Source organism: Ovis aries, chromosome 3 (assembly GCF_016772045.2).
Source record: "Ovis aries strain OAR_USU_Benz2616 breed Rambouillet chromosome 3, ARS-UI_Ramb_v3.0, whole genome shotgun sequence".
NCBI classification, from domain to species: domain Eukaryota; kingdom Metazoa; phylum Chordata; class Mammalia; order Artiodactyla; family Bovidae; genus Ovis; species Ovis aries.
In genome coordinates this window covers 46,536,772-46,557,266 of record NC_056056.1, presented here as the reverse complement: position 1 = coordinate 46,557,266, position 20,495 = coordinate 46,536,772, and the positions used below count along the sequence as shown (strand labels likewise).

The window sequence follows — 20,495 nt, the reverse complement described above, 5'->3', positions numbered from 1 at the left end:
GCGTGCGTGGTAAGTCACTTCACTAGTGCTGGACTCTTAGAGACTCCACGGACTGTAGCCCGCCAGGCTCCTCTGTCCATGGGGTTCTTCAGGCAAGAATATCTTTTTTTTTTTTTTTTTTTGGCCGTTCTGTGTATTATATGGGATCTTAGTTCCCCAACCAGAGATCGAACTCATGCCCCCTGCAGTGGAAGTCCAGAATCTTAACCACTGGATCACCAGGGAAGTCCCACAGCTTCATCTTTTATCACTAGAATACAAATCTTCCTATTTTATGCAAAGGTTTCAGTTTTCCGGTCAGAAAGAGAGTGGGTCAGGAGACCAAGAAATTCATGCTATACCCAGATTAGTCAGGGTTTTGGAGAGCCCCCAAGGCCCTATACTTAACTGTGTATTCTAAGCCACTTCAGTTGTGTTCAACTCTGGGACCCATGGACTGTAGCCCACCAGGCTCCTCTATCTGTGGGATTCTCCAGGCAAGAATACTGGAGTGGGTTGCCATGCCCTCCTCCAGGGTGTACCTACTATAGCATTTTCAAAGTCCAGGGTGGCCCAAAAGGGCCTCACTTTTCTGAGGAATCCTTGCGTCCACTGTTACATCTAGAGTAAACTGGAGGCAGGTCAGTAGAGCTTGTCACTCATTGTGTCAGGAGATTTTGTCCAGTCTTGTCTTATGGTAGTGTCACCCCTGACGCTAGAAGAAAATACAAAAACACAAAACCTAGTCCTTGAAGTAAGCATCTGATAAACAAGGGGCTGTTGCAAAGTTCACACAGCTCTAGATCATCTTTTCAACAGGAGCTTACCTATCACCCACACCTTATCAACAATGGGGACTGTAGCTTGTTTAGCTCCCAGCTTCCTTTTATTCTTGTTAGGGAGCAGGATCCTCTGGGCCCTCTGGCTGAACCCTCAAGGCAGGAGATGTGAATGCCCTTCCACAGACAGGAACTAAGATAAGAAGATAGGCCAACAGGGCTTTTCTTCCCTTTCCAACCAGGCCTCTCCAGAGAGGACCTGAAAGACTGTGGGCAGCCCTAAGGCCATCAGGGGAGCTCCTAAAAGAATTGTCTTCTTGTCCCTGCCTTTAGGGACATAGAACTGGCAGGTGTTATTTCTCCCTTCTAGTTTTTTCTCACAAACGAATGGCATAGGGTGGAGAGAGTAGGAGAATGGTTTCAGACATTTAAGCTTTAGTGGGAGCTGGGACTTCCCTGGTGGTCCAGTGACTAGGACTCTGTGCTCCCAATGCAGAGGGCCCAGGTTCGATCCCTAGTTAGGGAACTAGATCCCACATGCTGCCATTATCCCAAGCCATATTATATCCTCATTTACATAATATTAGTTTTTCTTTAAAAAAAATCCACCCTGTAGGCATATTCACAATCCCGATTTAAAAAACCAATGATTTTTTTAAAAAAAAGGAGAGAGTTGGCACAGTCAAAAAATAAATAAAAATACATTTTTTTTAAAAAAAAAGCTTTAGTGGGAGTGAGAAATCTGAAAACATATTTCTTGTGTGATCAGGGTGGCTAAGGGAAGAAAGGAAGACCACCAAGGGAACCTAATGGAATAAAAAGGGGACCCAGTGAGAAAGGATAGAGTAAATGGGACTTCATCCTGGGATCTAGAGAGAGAACCAGAATCACTACCAAATCTGAGAAGGCAACTGGCAGAATGTGATCAGGAACTCTTGGTAGGAGGGCATGAGAGAATTTGCTTTTACTGGCTTCAGCAAACATGAAATCCCTGAGGTCTTGTGTACAACATAAACCTTCTTGGTTGTTGAAGACTGAAGCCAACAAATTTTACTGTGGAAATAACTGGCATAGAGAAAAACACACGAGGTTTACTTGAAGGACAAAGACACCTTCATTTTTTAATTCCACATCTGTATTTAAAATTTTGCTCCTGCAGGAAATACATGGCTTTCTAGTAGCTCCAATGAAATAGGTCAGAGCTGTACCAAAAAAGTGAGTTTCACAAGATCAATCAGTATTTTAATAAATGTTGTCACATCTTTTAAAATTGAAATTACAAAATGAGACAGTGAAAAATGTCTTGGATCAGGAGAGCTGAATTCTCCCTGTTCTTAGGCAGAGCTCTTCACCATCCATGAAGTATTCTTACTGCTAAAAGGTTCCTGAAGTCCTTTCTGGCCTAAAGACAATCTCTAACTTCTGTACATTCCTTTCTTCTGGAAGATTAAAGCTGATAAAGAAAAGTGCAGAAAAAAATCTTTACTAGCAATTTTGTGAATACAAGTGCCTTAAAGACACATTCCCTATACCTGCTCAGACATTCATTCATTTAGCTAATATTCTGAGTCCCCATCATGAAACAGGTACTGTACTGGGGCTGGGGATACAATGATGAGAAAAACTGTTCACTTCCCTGGACAGAAAAAGACCTAATGATAAAAATGTTTTCTTCAGATATGATTTTTTCCTATAATTGGGCCTACAATAGATTCTAGGTAATCACACATTGCTTCATAAATTTGAACATGTTATCCTTAACAACTGGGGGAACACTGTTGCCTTTCTTTTAATACCAGGGAGCTATTTTCACTGAATGACCTTAGAAAAAGACACTTCAGAATCACTTAGTCAAAAATATTTGTCGATAATCTAGTGCATGCTGGATTTGCTGTAAGTGGTGAGAATATAGTAAAAACAAGACAGGCAGAGGCATTGCCCTCAAAGACTCATAATCTTGGGTCTACGAAAGCATGAAAACTTAAAACTAGTTTGCACTCATCCAGTTTAAACTTTCTCATCACAGTAGTCAATTGCCCCAGCTGCATAAGATACCCCTGAAATTTTTTCAGGTGATTTTCTTTTTTCAACTCAGGACTGTGTTTTCTTCTTTAGACAATTTGTGACAAACTGTCACTTTTTCTAGCAATGCTGCCAGCGAGTTGATTTTTTAAAATAAATGTGACCATTTAACTCTTGTTTTTCTCTAGCTTCCCATACATTTCTTCCACTTAAAACAAAAAACCTTCAGTGTCTACCCTTTACTTCACAAGAAAAGAAACCCCAGCACTCTAGCACATCCCCTTTGTGACTGGACCTTGCCTCGCCCAGTCCCGTTCATGTTCTGAGGCTTGCACAATGTCCCCTCTGGCCATACTGATTGTCATTTCTCAGTCTCTCAGCTCTAGGCCTACATCCATGCTGCTCCTTCAATGAAGATTACTCTTCACCCTCTTCCTCCTTCCAGTGCCTTCACTTATCCCTGGACTTGGTTTCATCCATAACCCCCACAATTCCTGTGTCTACATCCCATCCTGGGACTCACCTAGTACAGTACAATGGCCCACTGATGCTTCTAGTTCCTGACCATAAAGGGAAATTTCAGGACAATGTACAGGGCTGGACACGTAGATACCCTTAATTAAAGTTTTGAGTGATGAATTAACGAGCACACATTTACAGATGACATTCCTAGCAGAGAGAACAACATGACAAAAGATGAGCATGGTGCATTAGGGACTCTGGAAAGAATTCAGAATATATGGAAAACATTGTAGAAGATGAATGGCTAGAGATAGGACAAAAGAGAGAAGCAAGGACAGATGCAGCCAGTTTGATAATTTGACAATACTGAGTCATTAAGGGGTCTTAGGAAAAGGAGTAATTAGATTAGGGCTTTAGAAAGAACCTTGTAAAGAATAGATTTGAAGGAAGCAAGACAGGGGATGAGAAGATGTGTTAGAGTGACTATTGCAGAAAACCAAGGGGAGCTGGTAATGGCCTGAACTAATTTAGCAGCACTGAGGATACAAGAAGTGGAAAGATTCAAGCAATGTGCAGCCATGAAATTAAAAGACTCTTGCTCCTTGGAAGAAAAGCTATGACCAACATAGGCAGCATATTAAAAAGCAGAGACATTACTTTGCCAACAAAGGTACATCTAGTCAATGCTTTGGTTTTTCCAGTAGTCATGTATGGATGTGAGAGTTGGACTATAAAGAAGGCTGAGCGCCGAAGAACTGATGCTTTTCAACTGTGGTGTTGGAGAAGACTCTTGAGAGTCCCTTGGACTGCAAGGAGATCCAACCAGTCCATCCTAAAGGAGATCAGTCCTGAATATTCATTGGAAGGACTGATGCTGAAGCTGAAGCTCCAATGCTTTGGTCACCTAATGTGAAGAACTGACTCACTGAAAAAGACCCTGATGCTGGGAAAAATTGAAATTGGGAGGAGAAGGGGATGGCAGAGAATGAGATGGTTGAATGGCATCACCGACTCGATGGACAAAAGTTTGAGCAAACTCCAGGAGTTGGTGATGGACAGGGAAGCCTGGCTTGCTGCAGTCCGTGGGCTTGCAAAGAGTCACACATGACTGAGCAACTGAACTGAACTGAACTGAACTGAGACTTCCAGGGAAGCTCCATTTGAAAATACTGAAAAGTATAAAAAGGACCAAAGATGAGGCTAGTTTGAACTATGATGTTCATATTTTAATTGTAATTGAAAGATAGATGTTTTACCACATAAGATTTCAAACTATTAATTTTATTGCCTTAAATTTTCATTTACTTCTAGGTTTTTAAAAACTTTTAGTTGGTCAAGTTTTTAAATTATAGATAAAATTTAAATGATCGTTCTCCAATTTTTTTACAATTTAATTAGTAAAGAGAACTTAAAAGACTAGTTATTCAATGCTTTTGATTTGATAATTAAAAAGCAAAACACCGTCAACACCTAATATTTCAGGTTAGTGGGCTTACAAAAAAATTTTTTTAATCTCAACCCACAGTAAGAAATACATTGTACGTTATGACCTAATCCACAAGCCTATACATAAAGGGCTGAAACAAGACAGTTCTGCCAAACATTACTGCGATGCACTCTGGTATTTTCTGTTCTATTCTAATTATGTTTTTAAGGCTTGCTAAAACAGCAGGCTATGACCTGCTGTTTGAAAACCTCAGCTTTAGTCACCCCACATTTTATAAAGAGCATTCAATTCAGTTGTTGCTCAGTTGTGTCTGACTCTTTGCGACCCCATGAACCGCCGAACACCAGGCCTCCCTGTCCATCACCAACTCCCGGAGTTCACTCAAACACATGATCATTTAGTCAGTGATGCCATCTAACCATCTCATCCTCTGTCGTCCCCTTCTCCTCCTGCCTTCAATCTTTCCCAGCATCAGAGTCTTTTCCAGTGAGTCAGTTCTTCGCATCAGGTGGCCAAAGTATTGGAGTTTCAGCTTTAGCATCAGTCCTTCCAATGAATATTCAGGACTGATCTCCTTTAGGATGGACTGGTTGGATCTCCTTGTAGCCCAAGGGACTCTCAAGAGTCTTCTCCAGCACCACAGTTCAAAGGCATCAACTCTTTGGTGCTCAGCTTTCTTTATAGTCCAACTCTCACATCCATACATGACTACTGGAAAAACCATAGCCTTGACTAGACGGACCTTTGTTAACAAAGTAACATCTCTTCTTTTTAATATGCTGTCTATGTTGGTCATAACTTTCCTTCCAAAGAGTAAGCATCTTTTAATTTCATGGCAGCAATCACCATCTGCAGTGATTTTGGAGCCCCCAAAAATAAAGTCAGCCACTGTTTCTGCTGTTTCCCCATCTATTTGCCATGAAGTGATGGGACTGGATGCCATGATCTTAGTTTTCTGAATGTTGAGCTTTAAGCCAACTTTTTCACTCTCCTCTTTCACTTTCATCATGAGGCTTTTTAGTTCTTCTTCACTTTCTTCCATAAGGATGGTGTCATCTGCATATTTCTGAGGTTATTGATATTTCTCCCGGCAATCTTGATTCCAGCTTGTGCTTCCTCTAGCCCAGAGTTTCTCGTGATGTACTCTGCATACAAGTTAAATAAACAGGGTGACAATATACAGCCTTGACGTACTCCTTTTCCTATTTGGAACCATAATGGTTAATTAAAGACTCTAGGGGCAGCTCCACTGCCTTCTACTTCTGGGATTTTGTGTAAGTTTCCCGTCCTCTATTGACCCAGCCTCTCCACCAGTAAAATCAGGATAAGAACAGGATCTACATCATTGTGAGAATTGGTTTTTATTATCCATGGTACTTGTAAGAGTGAATAAAAGTGCCTACCACTTGGTAAGCATTCTGTTATACCCCATTATTATTATTAGTTTTTCGTCACCAGTTGTTTTCTTGATGTCTATGTATAATCTATGGTACCAGGCATTCTCAAGTATTCCAAAGATACACTGCTCTCATGACTCATCTTTTATTTGATTGATAAATTGTAACCATGACAAATTGATATCAGTGAGACACAGAACTGTCACTTCTTCAAAATACAGTGTTTCCCTTGGTTTAAAACAAACAAAAAATCAAGTTCTATATAATTACCAAGTAACTACCCCCTCGGAGTCAAAGAATAATTTTCTCACAGAGAGTGCTTATCAACCTCATCAAGCCTGTCTGAAAAGAGTCCAGTGTTTGAGATGCATTTTCACATGGTGTTTATATTCTCTCCCTATGGTGAAGAAATGTGTTACAAGACATTTAAAATCTTGCTTGTTGTCCTTGGACTTTTCATTCATTCAGATTTAAAAAGCTTAAAGCACCACAATTTATATCTACATCATTAATTATATTACAAAACAATGGCTTTTTCCCCTTTTTAAAAAAAAATCAAAGGAGGAAAAGAAAATATATTTCCCCTAAGGTCATAACCTTCTAAACAGACATTCAGAACTTTATTACTTAGCACCTATATAAGCAATAATGTCAAATTCTTTACAAGATGAAGAACAGAATAAAAGTAATTTCAGACTTTAAAATTGTATTATAATTATTACAACTGTAATACAATAATGCAATTTATATGTATTATTATTATTTTGAAAAGACAATAAGTATTCTGTTACATCATTTTAATCTATTAACTTTAGCCAAGTATATTAGCTAGCTATTGTTAGACCAGAAGCTCCCTAATTATACTACAGTTCCAAGTACCACTTCCTGAACTGTTACCCAAATTCATTTCTAGATGCTTAAGGCAATCAAAGAGTTACTGTAAAAATCACACTAATTAAGAGGCAAACTGGCTTTACCCTGGTATTCCTTAATTTCCATATTTGCTTTTGCTTCTTTGCTAGAAATATTTCTCTTGTCAAGTTCTTTGAGGTTTCTCCTGAAGCAGAGCAAGGGGAAGGGTTGGCCTGCCTACACGAGGGTAGAAGAGATCGCCTCAGAGTTTCAAGGTTGAATTATCCTCTACAGTAAACTTACATAAACAGGTAGCAGAAGCTATCTATAGCGGTAACCACTCGTGTGCATGCCAAGTCACTTCATTTGTGTTGGACTCTTTGCTACCCTACGGACCATAGCTGGCCAGGCTCCTCAGTCTATGTTGAGGCATGAATACTGGAGTAGGTTGCCATGCCCTCCTCCAGGGCATGGCAGATCCAACCTGTATCTCTTATGTCTCTTGCACTGGCAGGCAAGTTCTTTACCACTAGGACCACCTGGGAAACCACTCTAGAAATGGTTAATAATCTATAGCTCAAAGAGATATGTGAATTCCTAGATCTAAAGAGGATATGGTCTCAGTGAAATATAAAAGAATGTGCAAACCAAATAAATCTGTATTATGGTCTATTAAATATAATTAGCAAAGAATTACTGTTTCAGTTCAGTGCAGTCGCTCAGTCATGTCTGACTCTTTGCGACCCCATGGATTGCAGCACACCAGGCTTCCTTGTCCATCACCAACTCCTGGAGCTTGCTCAAACTCATGTCTACCGAGTTGGTGATGCCATCCAGCCATCTCATCCTCTGTCATCACCTTTTCCCCCCTCCTTCAATATTTCCATCAAGGTCTTTTCCTGTTGAGTGAAGAACAGATGAGTCAGTTCTTCACATCAGGTGGCCAAAGTATTGGAGCTTCAGCTTCAGCATCAGTCCTTTCAATGAATATTTAGGACTGATTTCGATCAGGATTGACAGGTTGGATCTCCTTGCAGTCCAAGAATTCTCAAGAGTCTTCTCCGACACCACAGTTCAAAAGTATCAATTTTTTGGTGCTCAGCTTTCTTTATGGTCCAACTCTCACATCCATACATGACTACTGGAAAAACCATAGCTTTGACTAGATGGACCTTTGTAGGCAAAGTAATGTCTCTGCTTTTTAATATGCTATCTAGGTTGGTCATAACTTTTCTTCCAAGGAGCAAGTGTCTTTTAATTTCATGGCTGCAGTTACCATCTACAGTGATTTTGGAACCCAAGAAAATAAAGGCTGTCACTGTTTCCATTGTTTCTCCATCTATTTGCAATGAAGTGTTGGAACCAAATGCCATAATCTTGGTTTTTTGATTGTTTAGTTTTAAGCCAGCTTTTTCACTCATTCATTCACACACTTCTGCCTGACTTTTCTAGAGCAATCAGAACGATTTGAAGAAATGCAAATCTAATCAATTCTTTCTCCTCCTTAAAACCCTCTTTGGAAGCCCATTGTTCTCAGTATGAAGCACACCAGTGTTAACAAGTCTTATCAAGTCTTCCAAGGTTGCTGCAGAAGTTTCTCTCTTCCTCCCTCCTAGGGGTCACCTGATCTTTTGGCTCCCCACTGGCATGAAACGCTTCTTGGAGGAGGCAGTTCCCTCCCCTGCAACATTCTTTATAATCTTGGCTAAAGTAATACCATTTATCTTCAATTCTCACTTTAAAAGCCAGTTTCTAAGGAAGACACTCCCTGATCAACCCCTCCGTGGAGGGTCTCCTTGTACTTTAGGGACAATTTCTTCTTCATCCTCACTCCACTTCAATCCAGTATCTATTTCATGTCTGTCTCCTCTGCTAGACTGTCAGCAGGACCACAGGTCTCTTCAGCGCTCAACAGCAAGCAGAGTACCTGGCCAAATAGTAGGTGGTCAACAGATATTTGTTGAAAGAGGGAACACGGGCTCACTTACAGCCTACTACCTGGCAGGCTGTATGTTGGACACTGCAGGGACAGAGCTGAGTAAAATAGGGTGTTTGTCTTCAAGGGATCAGACTTGCAAACAACTGTAACCACAGAGAACAAGAGCTTTGAAGGGAAGTGAGTACTGGGTGCCTTGGGTGGAGGGAGGAACAAGCACCAACTCTCAGAAAAATGAAAACAAACATTTCCACTTAGTACATGCTGGGCTCTGAACTAAAACCTGTACAATGTTACATTCCTCATTCAGTTTCTAATGACAACCCCATGTGGTGGTTAAATAGCTTGCCTAAGGCTACAGCCAGTATTTGAATCCAGCTTATCCAGGTCTTCTAATTTCAAAGCAGAAAGCTACACATAGAAACACAACAGCTGACACAATAAGTCCCTGGGAGTATGTCCAGCCACTTCACCATGCTCTGTTAACAATTTAAAAGGGGGCCATAATAGCCAATTTAAATATTGATTTAAATTTTTAAAATGTTGACTGTACAATACATTCACATGTTTTCCCCACGTTTTTCTAAATAGACAGTCAATTCTTATAATTCAAACATATCAAAAAATAAGCAGGTTTAGTTAAGTTTCCCACTCCACGTAAGTTGGTGCAGCTGCTAAGGAAACAGTATGGAGGTTACTCAAAAAACTAAAATGAGTTGCCATATGATCCAGCAATCCCACTCCTGGGCATATATCCAGACAATACTATAATTCAAAAAGATCCATGCACCCCTATGTTCATAGCAGCACTATTCACAATAGCCAAGACATGGAAACAACCTAAACGTCCACTGGCAGATGAATGGATAAATATGTGGTGCATATATATACAGTGGAATATTACTCAGCCATAAAAATGAAATAACACCATTTGCAGCAACATAGATGGACCTAGAGAATATCATACTAAGTGAAGTCTGAGAGAGAAAGACGAATACCGTATGGTATCACTTACATGCTTAATCTAAAATGTAACACAAACAAACCTATCTATGGAACAGACACAGAGTACAGACATAGAGAACAATGTTGTGGTTACCAAGGGGGAGGAGGGTTGGGAGGAATGGATCGGGAGGTTCGGAGGGATGGATTGGGAGGTTGGGAGGGATGGATTGGGAATTTGGGATTAGCAGATGCAAATTATTATATATAGAATGAATAAACAATAAGATCCTACCGTATAGCACAAGGAACTATATTTAATATCCTGTGATAAACTATAATGGAAAAAAATATAAAAAAGAATGCATATATATGTATAACTGTATCACTTTGTTATATATGTATAACTGTATCACTTTGCTGTACAGCAGAAATTAAAATAACATTGTAAATCAATTATACTCAAATAAAATAAATTATACTCAAATAAAAAGTATAGGATTGCCCATCCTATCTCCCATTAGCTCAAACCTAGATTACCAAAAATAATCCCTATTATACTTTATGCATTATTCCAGAATCTCTTTATAAGTATACAGATACAAATACATATTCTTATTTCGCCTTTACATTAAAAAAAATTTTTTTTAAATTTATTTGTTTTGGCCTTGCCACAAAGCATGTGGGATCTTAGTTCCTGGACTAGGGATTGAACTTATGCCCTCTGCAGAGGAAGTGTGACGTCTTAACCATTGGACTGCCACAGAATTCCCTAAATTTTATTTTCAATTTTAAAAAATTGAAGTATAGTTGATGTATAATATAAGTTATAGGTGTACTATATATATAGCGTCTCACAATTTTTAAAGGTTATACTCTGTTCATAGTTATTATAAAATATTTGCCCCCTTTTTCTGTCACAAAAGGTAGCATACATACTTGCTGTTGCACACTTTGATTTTCTCAGTAATTTATATTTTGGAGATCCTTCTGCATTGTCAGTACACCATTCTTTCTTGGCATCATAGTATTCCATTTCATGTATATACTACTATTTATCTGAATGATTCCTTATTGATAGATATTTGGATTGTTTCCAATATTTTGCTATTACAAACAATGCTGCAATGAATAACCTTGCACATAGCTCATCAGCGCGTGTGCAACTACATCTGCAGGATAAATTCCTGGGAGTGGTACTGCTGGGTCAAAGGGCATATACATGTGTAATTTTGATAGATATTGCCAAATTGCCCTCTGTAGGGATTAAATCAGTTTAAATTCCCACCAGCCGTGAATGAGAGCACCTGTTTTCCCATGGTCTCTCAACAGTGTTAGCAAAGTTCTGATTATTTGCCAGGCTAATGGGTAAAAAATGGCACTACAGCATTTTTTGCATTATAAGTGAAGTTGAATGTTTTTTTTTAACATTTATGAGTTTATGTTTTCTTGTTTCTGAACTATTTACATCCTTTATCTGTTTTTCTTTTGTGGGTCTTTTTCTCTGGGTTTGGCAGAAGGATTTTCTGTATAAGGGAGATTTGTTTTTATCTGTGGTATAAGTTTTAGCCACTTTCCTATAAGAATGTGTTAGAAGTTCTGACCAACGCAAAAAAACATGTATTAGATGTGATGTAAAAATATGCAAAAGGAGAAGGCAATATGCCATTATTTGAACATGATTATATAGCTAGATAACTTTAAAAATTAATAAAATTAATTGAATATCTCTTGATAGGAAGCTAAAAATGCTGGAGGATCTAAAAAGAAGATATAAGAGAATATACACACTTTAACGCCATTTCTACATGGTAAGAATAATAAAAATACGATGAAAAAGAGAATTAATTCACAATAACTATAAGAAATAGAAAGTACCTAGAATTAATTTTGGCAAAGAGTATGACCTATATGAATAAAAATAAAATATAAAATTTAATTTGTTTTCTTTATAAAAAGAAGACTGGAGTAAATGAAAACACAGATTAATGTATTGAATGAGCAGCTTACATATTTGAAAGAGGTCACCTGAATTATTTTATAGGTTTAATACCATTAAAACAAAACTGCTGCTAAGTCGCTTCAGCCGTGTCCCCGACTCTGTGCGACCCCATAGGCGGCAGCCCACCAGGCTCCCCCGTCCCTGGGATTCTCCAGGCAAGAACGCTGGAGTGGGTTGCCATTGCCTTCTCCAATGCATGAAAGCGAAAAGTGAAAGTGAAGTCACTCAGTCGTGTCTGACTCTTCACGACCCCATGGACTGCCGCCTACCAGGCTCCTCCGTCCATGGGAGTTTCCAGGCAAGAGTACTGGAGTGGGTTGCCATTGCCTTCTCGGGAAAACAAAACTAAATAATGTTAAATTTGAGACAGTGTTTTCATATATAAAAATGAAAAATCATAAATATATACATATACATATGCTTTAATTCTAAGAAGAGGAGTCATTGTGTTAACATACATTATAACAGATGTTAACATATATTACACAACAATATTAATTAAAGCAGTGTGGTATAAGGACAAGATTAAACAGATGAGTCAGTCATCCAGAAACGTATCCAGCTGGAAATAGGTAGATGATACACAGTGGTCCTTCAGTATCTTCAGGGAGATTAATGGTTTCAGGACCCGTACCAAAATCTACATATGCTTAAGTCTCTTACACAAAATGACACATCCACAGATGCAGAGTGCATGGCTACAGAGGGCTGACTGTGCAATAGCAAGAGGCACGCAACATAACTGGGGAAGGAAAGTTATATTTTTAATAAGAATTAATGCTTAGGTAGTATTACTCTCTGCTTGGCATTTTCTAAATTCCTCATTATATCAATTCAGTTAATTATTTTTTAAATCCTATTAGATCCATGCTACTTAACCGATGAGGAAACTGAGACACCAGGAGGGTCAGTCACTTTTTCAAGGACATACATACAGCTAAAGAGTGGCAGGGCAGGGCTTAAATTCAGACAATTTGCCTTCAGAGTCTGTGGGCCTAACCATTTGTAATTAGGATAACTACCAATTTATTAAAAGTAAAAAGATAAGAATATAAGCAAAAATACTTTAATAACCCATATTTGAAAATCTGCTATAGAATATCATACAGCTTATCTCAAGTAATTCCTTTGCTTTCCTTTTACATTTCTGTTTTGTTTGAGATCTTTTGCAACTATAACTGCATAAGACTTTCATAATTAAAAGAACAAAATAAATGGGATATTTTGAATTTAAAAAAATCTTTGACTATGCATGAATTATTTCCCACCTGTTTATCCAGTTGAAATAATATATTATCTATTCTTTCCTCTATCAGCCATTGATCTATCTTTCTTAAAAACATATTTATTAAGCTCCTACTGTTTGCCCTGAGTGGAAATGGACAAGATAAGTGCTGTAAATTAGAGACAATGTGGATATAGATTCTCAGGCATGTGGAAGTTATTAAAAATAGCAGGCTGTTTGGTCAATAGCATTAAATAAAGGTTGTCCAAAGGAAAAGTGGAATGAGCCGTAAACATTGTTTTGTAAACTATATATATATATGAACTATTTTAGTAAACTTAACATCTATATATCAGCAATATTCATCTATTTTTAATTTCTACGGGTATTCCTCATACATCCCTACCACAACACCTTTCCCACAAGTATATACAGCCAGGCATTTACGAAGCTGAAAAAGTAACTCCAACCCATCACTAACATACTCAAAGTTTTGTTGAGGATCTTAGGTGTGGCTTTGTACATTAGTTAAAATCAGAAGGAAAAAAAGATAATCAGTGGGACTTCTCTGATGGTCCAGTGGTAAAGAATCCGCCTTCCAATGCAGGGAAAATCTGTGTTAGATCCTTTGTCGGGGAGCTAAGATCCCACATGCCCCAGAGCAACTAAGCCAAAACTAGAGAACCCTGCGTGTTGCAACTACTGAGCCCCTGCAGCACAACAAAGACTCAGCATAGCCTGAAAAAAAATGATTCTCAGGACTTTTATCAGAGAAGGCGGTGGCAACCCACTCCAGTACTCTTGCCTGGAAAATCCCATGGGCAGAGGAGCCTGGTAGGCTGCAGTCCATGGGGTCACTATGAGTCAGACACGACTGAGCGACTTCACTTTCACTTTTCACTTTCATGCATTGGAGAAGAAAATGGTAACCCACTCCAGTGTTCTTGCCTGGAGAATCCCAGGGACGGGGGAGCCTGGTGGGCTGCCGTCTATGGGGTCGCACAGAGTTGGGGACATGGCTGAAGCAACTTTTATTCTGGTATGAGATAGTGGTTGTTCAGTTGCTCAGTCGTGTGTGACTCTTTGCAGCCCCATAGACTGCAACACTCCAGACCTCCCTGTCCTTCACCATCTCCTGGAGTTTGCTCAAACTCATATGCATTGAGTCGATAGTGCCATCCAACCATCTCATCCTCTGTCCTCCCCTTCTCCTCCAGCTTTCAATCTTTCTCAGCATTCGGTTCTTCTCCAATGAGTCGGCTCTTTCCATCAGGTGGTCAGAGTATTGTAACTTCAACCTCAGCATCAATCCTTCCAATGAATATTCAGGTTGATTTCCTTTAGGATTGACTGGTTTGATCTCCTTGCTGTCCAATGGAGTCTCAAGAGTCTTCTCCAGGATCACAGTTTGAAGGCATCAATTCTTTGGCGCTCAGCCTTTCTAATTTTCCAGCTCTCACATCCATATATGACTACTGGAAAAACCACAGCTTTGACTAGACAGACCTTTGTTGGCAAAGTAATGCCTCTGCTTTTTAATAATGCTGTCTAGGAGAAGGCAATGGCATCCCACTCCAGTACTCTTGCCTGGAAAATCCCATGGATGGAGGAGCCTGGAAGGCTGCAGTCCATGCTGTCGCTGAGGGTCGGACACGACTTGAGTGACTTCACTTTCACTTTTCACTTTCATGCATTGGAGAAGGCAATGGCAACCCTCTCCAGTGTTCTTGCCTGGAGAATCCCAGGGAAGGGGGAGCCTGGTGGGCTGCCATCTATGGGGTCGTACAGAGTCAGACATGACTGAAGCAACTTAGCAGGTTGGTCATAGCTTTACTTCCAAGGAGCAAGCGTGTTTTTAATTTCACTGCTGCAGTCGCCATCTGCAGTGATTTTGGAGCCCAAGAAAATAAAGTCTGTCACTGTTTCCATTGTTTCCCCATCTATTTGCCATGAAGTGATGGGACCGGATGCCATGATCTCCATTTTTTGACTGTTGAGTTTTAAGCCAGTTTTTTAACTCTCCTCTTTAACCTTCATCAAGAGGCTGTTTAGTTCCTCTTCACTTTCTGCCATAAGGGGGGTGTCATCTGCGTAGCTGAGGTTATTGATATTTCTCCCAGCAATCTTGATTCCAGCTTATGCTTCATCCAATTTTCAATAAATGAGGAAATATTTAGGAACATCAAATTCATGCTTTCTAATTTTTTAAATTTTTCTTTCTTTATTTGTTTTGGCCTCACCAGGTGGCCTATGGGATCTTTGTTTCCTGACCAAGGATTGAACCCTTACCTTTGGCAGTGAAAACATGGAGTCCTACCCACTGGACCTCCAGGGAATTCCCAAATTTACTTTTTTTCCAAGTCTCTAAGTACTGTCTCTGATTGCTAAAACATTCAATAACTCAGTAAAATATATGATAAAAACCCGCTGAAAAAGTAGAGTGTTTTGACTTCCATTACATCTGAGAGAGAGAAAGCTCCATCTGCTGAATCTATTAGATTCTGATCCCAGCTAGCCTCTATGAATAAAGCCTCATCGTGACAGATTCATCTCTTTCAGTGTTACCTGTATCAGAAATCTTATGGGTTGATTTCATTCTTGGTTTGTTAATAGATTTAAAAATAGATAGAATTTTTAAAGGAAATTTTTATGAGAAAAATAAATCTAGAAAAATAAGTTATCAGATTTATGCCTACTTTGAATGTTGTACCATTAAGAGGAGGTAGGCAGAGGTAGTAGAAAGGGCACTGGAGGTGGAATCAGAGAAGGGGTGACCTAACTGTGTCATTGGTCATTGTATCTTTTAAATGGTCATGTTCCCCCTGACTTTGAGCCCCAAATTCCTCATCTATTAATTTAGATTTTCCTGCATAGTGTCACTTAGAGAGCCAACTCAGCGTATGTATGTAAAAGTACGTTTTTAAGATTACTCTACGTTTGTTTTGGATTATGTTTAAGGCCTTCTTGTTAATATTATTGTCAAAGTAGTGACTGAGGAAGTTGCTTTGTGACCATCCTCTCATGCCATTGCCCTGCCCAGGTTTTGTCCCTCTATCCTGAGCTGCTCGCTGTTCCTTGAACTTTCTAGTCTTTCTCACTCCTTACATTTTGGTACAGTAAATAACTTTATCTTAAAACACCCACTAAACTTCTGGAACATCATTCATTTCTGGTTTTCCTCTTATTATAGTTTCCTTTTCTGGGTCTTTCTCTTTTTCCAGACCCCTAAATATTAGGATTTCCCAGCTCACTTCTGAGCTAACTCTATTCATTTCCTTGGTGATCCCATCAAAGTCCCATGCTGATGAATGCTAGGCTCTACGTGATCTCCCCTTGCATATTTCTCTAATTTAATCCTTTGCTGTGTTTCTCTCTCACTCACACAGTTCTGTCCCCACTGCCCACCACAGGGCCTTTGCACTAGCTGTTGTCCTCCTTCCACACTTTCTCCCTTACTTCACTCAAGTCTCTGCTCAAATGTTATCTCCTTAGAGAGTGTTTCTCTTCACCATCTTATCTAAAATTGCACACACCACCCTAGACTCTCTCTCATCCTTTATCCTGTTTGTCGTTTATACATTTATGTGTCTACTTGTCAATTATCTTTCCCCCCAGGAGGGCACAGACTTGACTCTCTGTTTACTGCTATTTCCAGAGCCCACTGACCAGCACATAGTAAGCCCTGTAACTTGGAGTGAATGAATAGATGAGTGAATGTTGCTTCCTCTGATTAGAATACTATCCATCTACCTAACTTTTACTCATCTGTAAGGAGCACTCTAAATATTACCTCCTTTGAGTAGCCTTTCCTGACTGATCAAACTGGTTTGCCTTCTCCACCTCTGTGCATTCATAATAACTTCCTACTTAGGTTAAATCCATTAGAGCATCTTGTTTTTTTGTTTACTTGTCTGTTCCCCCACCTTACTGCTGTGTTTCTTGTTGTTCTAATTCAAGGGCAAAACATCTTGCTGGGAATGAAATTGTGAAAGCTTTCTATAGATTTGATCACTTTTAAATAAAAAATTAAAAGATAAAGAATATATTTTTGCATTTAATATTATTTAAGAATGTTTATAGATATTATAGAATATTGTTCAAAAATGCTGCCATATGTGTTGCAAATATTTTTAGCAGGATTTTGATTATGGCTTTGGGGCCTTGTTCATTATTGCTATTATACATCCTTTTCTGTAGCCATATATGTCTGTTCTTTTCTTTTGGGGGCTTCTGACTTTCCCAAGTTTTTAGGTCTTTCCAAGTTATATAAACCTTTCAAGTTTATATAAATTTTTTCTCACATTTTTTTCTAATTATATATTACAACTTTCTTTGTTTAATTCTTCAACCTGTGTGCAAAATATTTTACATTTAGAACATAGGAAGTAAAGGACTAGTCTTATTTTCTAATATTTTAAAAAAGAAGGAGACAGTTCAGACAGAAAACTTACTTTCTGTCTGATAGTACTAATAGTATAGAAGTTATCCGTTTCTTTCCCATAGCTGGGGAGGAATTTTTCCATACCTGGGGAGGATTTCCCAAATACTAATTCTTTTTGTGGGTTTTGATGCCTTATTGAATTCAGAATTCTTTTTTTTTTTTTGGCCAATCAGTGCCACATGCAGGATCTTAGTTTCCTGCCCAGGGATTGAACCCACACCCCCTGCAGTAGAAGCTTGGAGTCCTAACCACCGAACTGCCAGGGAAGTCTCAGAATCCATTTGAGGCCAGTTAACATGAACTCTAAGTATAACATATGTCCACTGTGGAAAATATAGAAATGTGCTCTTGAGAAGATATCATGACTTTGATAGTAAATATGTGACCCAGCATCTTATCAGAACAAGGTCAGAATTGTGTTCATTCTATGTAAACATTTTTTCAGCCTTAAAACTTGAATAACAATGATATTTAAACCATGGTCTCAGGAGTCCAGGGAGACAGTGAAAGCATCCCAGGGACTGCTGTGTGGGGGCGTAAGGCTGGCGGAGGGTAGGTAGGCTCTAGATCATCCACTCTGTATCCAACCAAGTGGGTCTATATAAAATTTCATTTAAAAAAATGTTTGAAAGCCACAATCTACAAATAAATGCTCAAATGCAGGATTGTAAAATTACAGTATATTTAATTTTGTTTCAATCCAATAGTGTTTCTTACACTTAAAATGATGATGATTTGGATCCCACTTTCGGGCCAAAGCCTTTCCTCCACCCTTCCCTTTCCTCAGTTGCTCCTCAGACATGGGTCCTTTGACCTCCTCTTCTCTCTTTCCCTCCCTTTGGGCCAAGTTCTTTCTGCCTTCATTCCTCCCTATTTCAGCCTGGAGCTCTTAGTTCCCTTGCCTTCTTGTGGTTCCACCTGCAAAGGGGCCCTCTGGGCAGCCAGGCTAAGCAGTGTTTCCCATTATCTACAACTGCCTTTTCAAACCTTCACAAATCTCTGACCCTCCTGCCTCACCCTTAAAGAATGACCTCACCTCCTACTTTAGTGAAAACAGAAAGCTTTAAAAGGAACTCCCCCAACTTCCTGCCTCCAAAATAACACCCCTCCTTTCCACCTATTAAGGCTATTTTTTCCACCTATGCTTTGGAAGACACACCCCACTCCTGCTGTCTTGGGCTTTGTACTCACTATTAATCATCCTCTCTCTGAATCTTGAATCGCTCTGACTTACTAGTCTTTCACTCAGTCAGTTATAACTCAACAGTTTGATTGAGTTACCATGAAGGCTCCTGTCTGTTTGTGGGCACTTCTGTGACGCTCCTGGGCCCATGGACCCAAACGTTCTTTTCTTTATGCTGGCTCCTTTGTCAAGCAACTTAAATTTACCAAAGAAGCAGGGACGAAAAGCTAGAAGAAATCTCTATGCATGTAGTTCTTTTGGAGCTTTTAAAAAAAAACTTTAAAATCACTATGCTTTGGGTCACATTTGTGAAATAGAATGGTGAAAAGGTTCCTTTCAGAGTTTTTTCAACTGATGCTTTTAGTTACACAGAGAAAGGTGGGGAGGGAGAAGGTGAAAAGACTTAACGTAGTTACTGAAAATAATTTTGGAATAATTGTCAAGTATTATATGAGGACAACAATGAAAAGGATGGCCCAACTTCTGGATCTGCTGATGAGTCAGATGCATCTCTCTTGAAGATAGTAGTTAGTAAGACAGGTTAGCAGAAATTAACAATTTTCAGAGACCCAGGGATCCAAATAACCTACTAAATGACTGGTCTCAGAAACTGAACTCGTTGTTATCTACATCTCATAGACAAAGAAGAGATGACACATAATCCACAATAAAGGACTAGAAGTCCTTAATGTTTTTGAGAAGGCATTTGAACTGGAAATCATAAAAATAAACTTAGCATGGGGTGCCCAGTAATATGGTTTCTTTATTCCCAAATCCTTTAAAGTTTAAAAAAAAAAAAGTGAAAATATTTGAGGCTCTTTTGGTTTTAAGTTCCCTAGGCTTCATTCCCTGGATTGTAAGGATCAGCAAATCATTCCTATTTATTTGTTTAGCCCCCTTCATTACAGTACATTTATGATTTGTCTTTGTAACTGTTCCTTGGCACCCTTGTATTAAGTAATGTCAAAAAGCAAGATACATTGTTGATATTGAAATAGTTTCCCGCCAAGGGCCCTTGATAAATTAAGATTTAATCTTATACTCTTAGCTTTTATAAAAAGGTGACTATAAGAAATGTCTTTTCAAAGAAATATTTCCTGTATCTTTTGTAGTCAAATCAAAGACATCAATTAATTCATTAACAAATACTTACTGAATCCTAATTACGTGGTAGGCTGGTGATACAAACATGAATGAAACCCAGTGTGAGCCCTGAAGGAGAACGCAACCTGGCAAGGTACAGACACATAAATAAATCATAATACAGTGTTAGAGTGTCTGTAATTAAAAGCACAAATAAAGTGCTATGGGAGCAGAAAGAGAGGGAGTAATTCAGCCTCCAGGTAAAGGAGGGCTTCTCATAGGACAGCAGAAGAAAGTTGGATATTGAAGGTTGAGAAGGGCTACCCTGACTAAGAGGGGAGAAGAGAAAGGTTTTCCAGAGCCAAGAGCTGAATGAATAAAGCTGGACAAGCATGGATTCATAAATTCAGAGAACAGTCATTAGGATAGAAAAAGGACACTAGGAAGTATCCTGAGATGAGGCCAGAAAAGTAGGTTAGGGCTCAACTTTATTTATTTATTTATTATTGATTTTTTTTCTTTGCAAAGTGAAGGTTGTGTATTGCTTGTTATGATTTTGACAGGCAAGACTCTATATAGGAACTGTAATACTTACAGGTGATCTTTACCAAATGCCTAAACAGACATGAATGTTGCAACGAAATTCATGTGTATGTATTTTCCTGGAGTTCTCACTTACCCTTTCCTGGTGAAGCAGAGCTCCCATCTTCCCAGAGAAGGAATCCAGAGACAGACAGTGGGGCCT

The 20,495-nt window shown here is 39.0% G+C and overlaps 1 non-coding gene across 1 annotated transcript; it reads left to right on the top strand.

Moving 5' to 3' along the window:
- Nucleotides 1-1,211: 1,211 nt before the first annotated feature.
- TRNAG-CCC (transfer RNA glycine (anticodon CCC)) lies at nt 1,212-1,284 on the top strand. Its single transcript has one exon. It is a non-coding gene; the product is annotated as a tRNA-Gly (tRNA).
- Nucleotides 1,285-20,495: the final 19,211 nt, after the last annotated feature.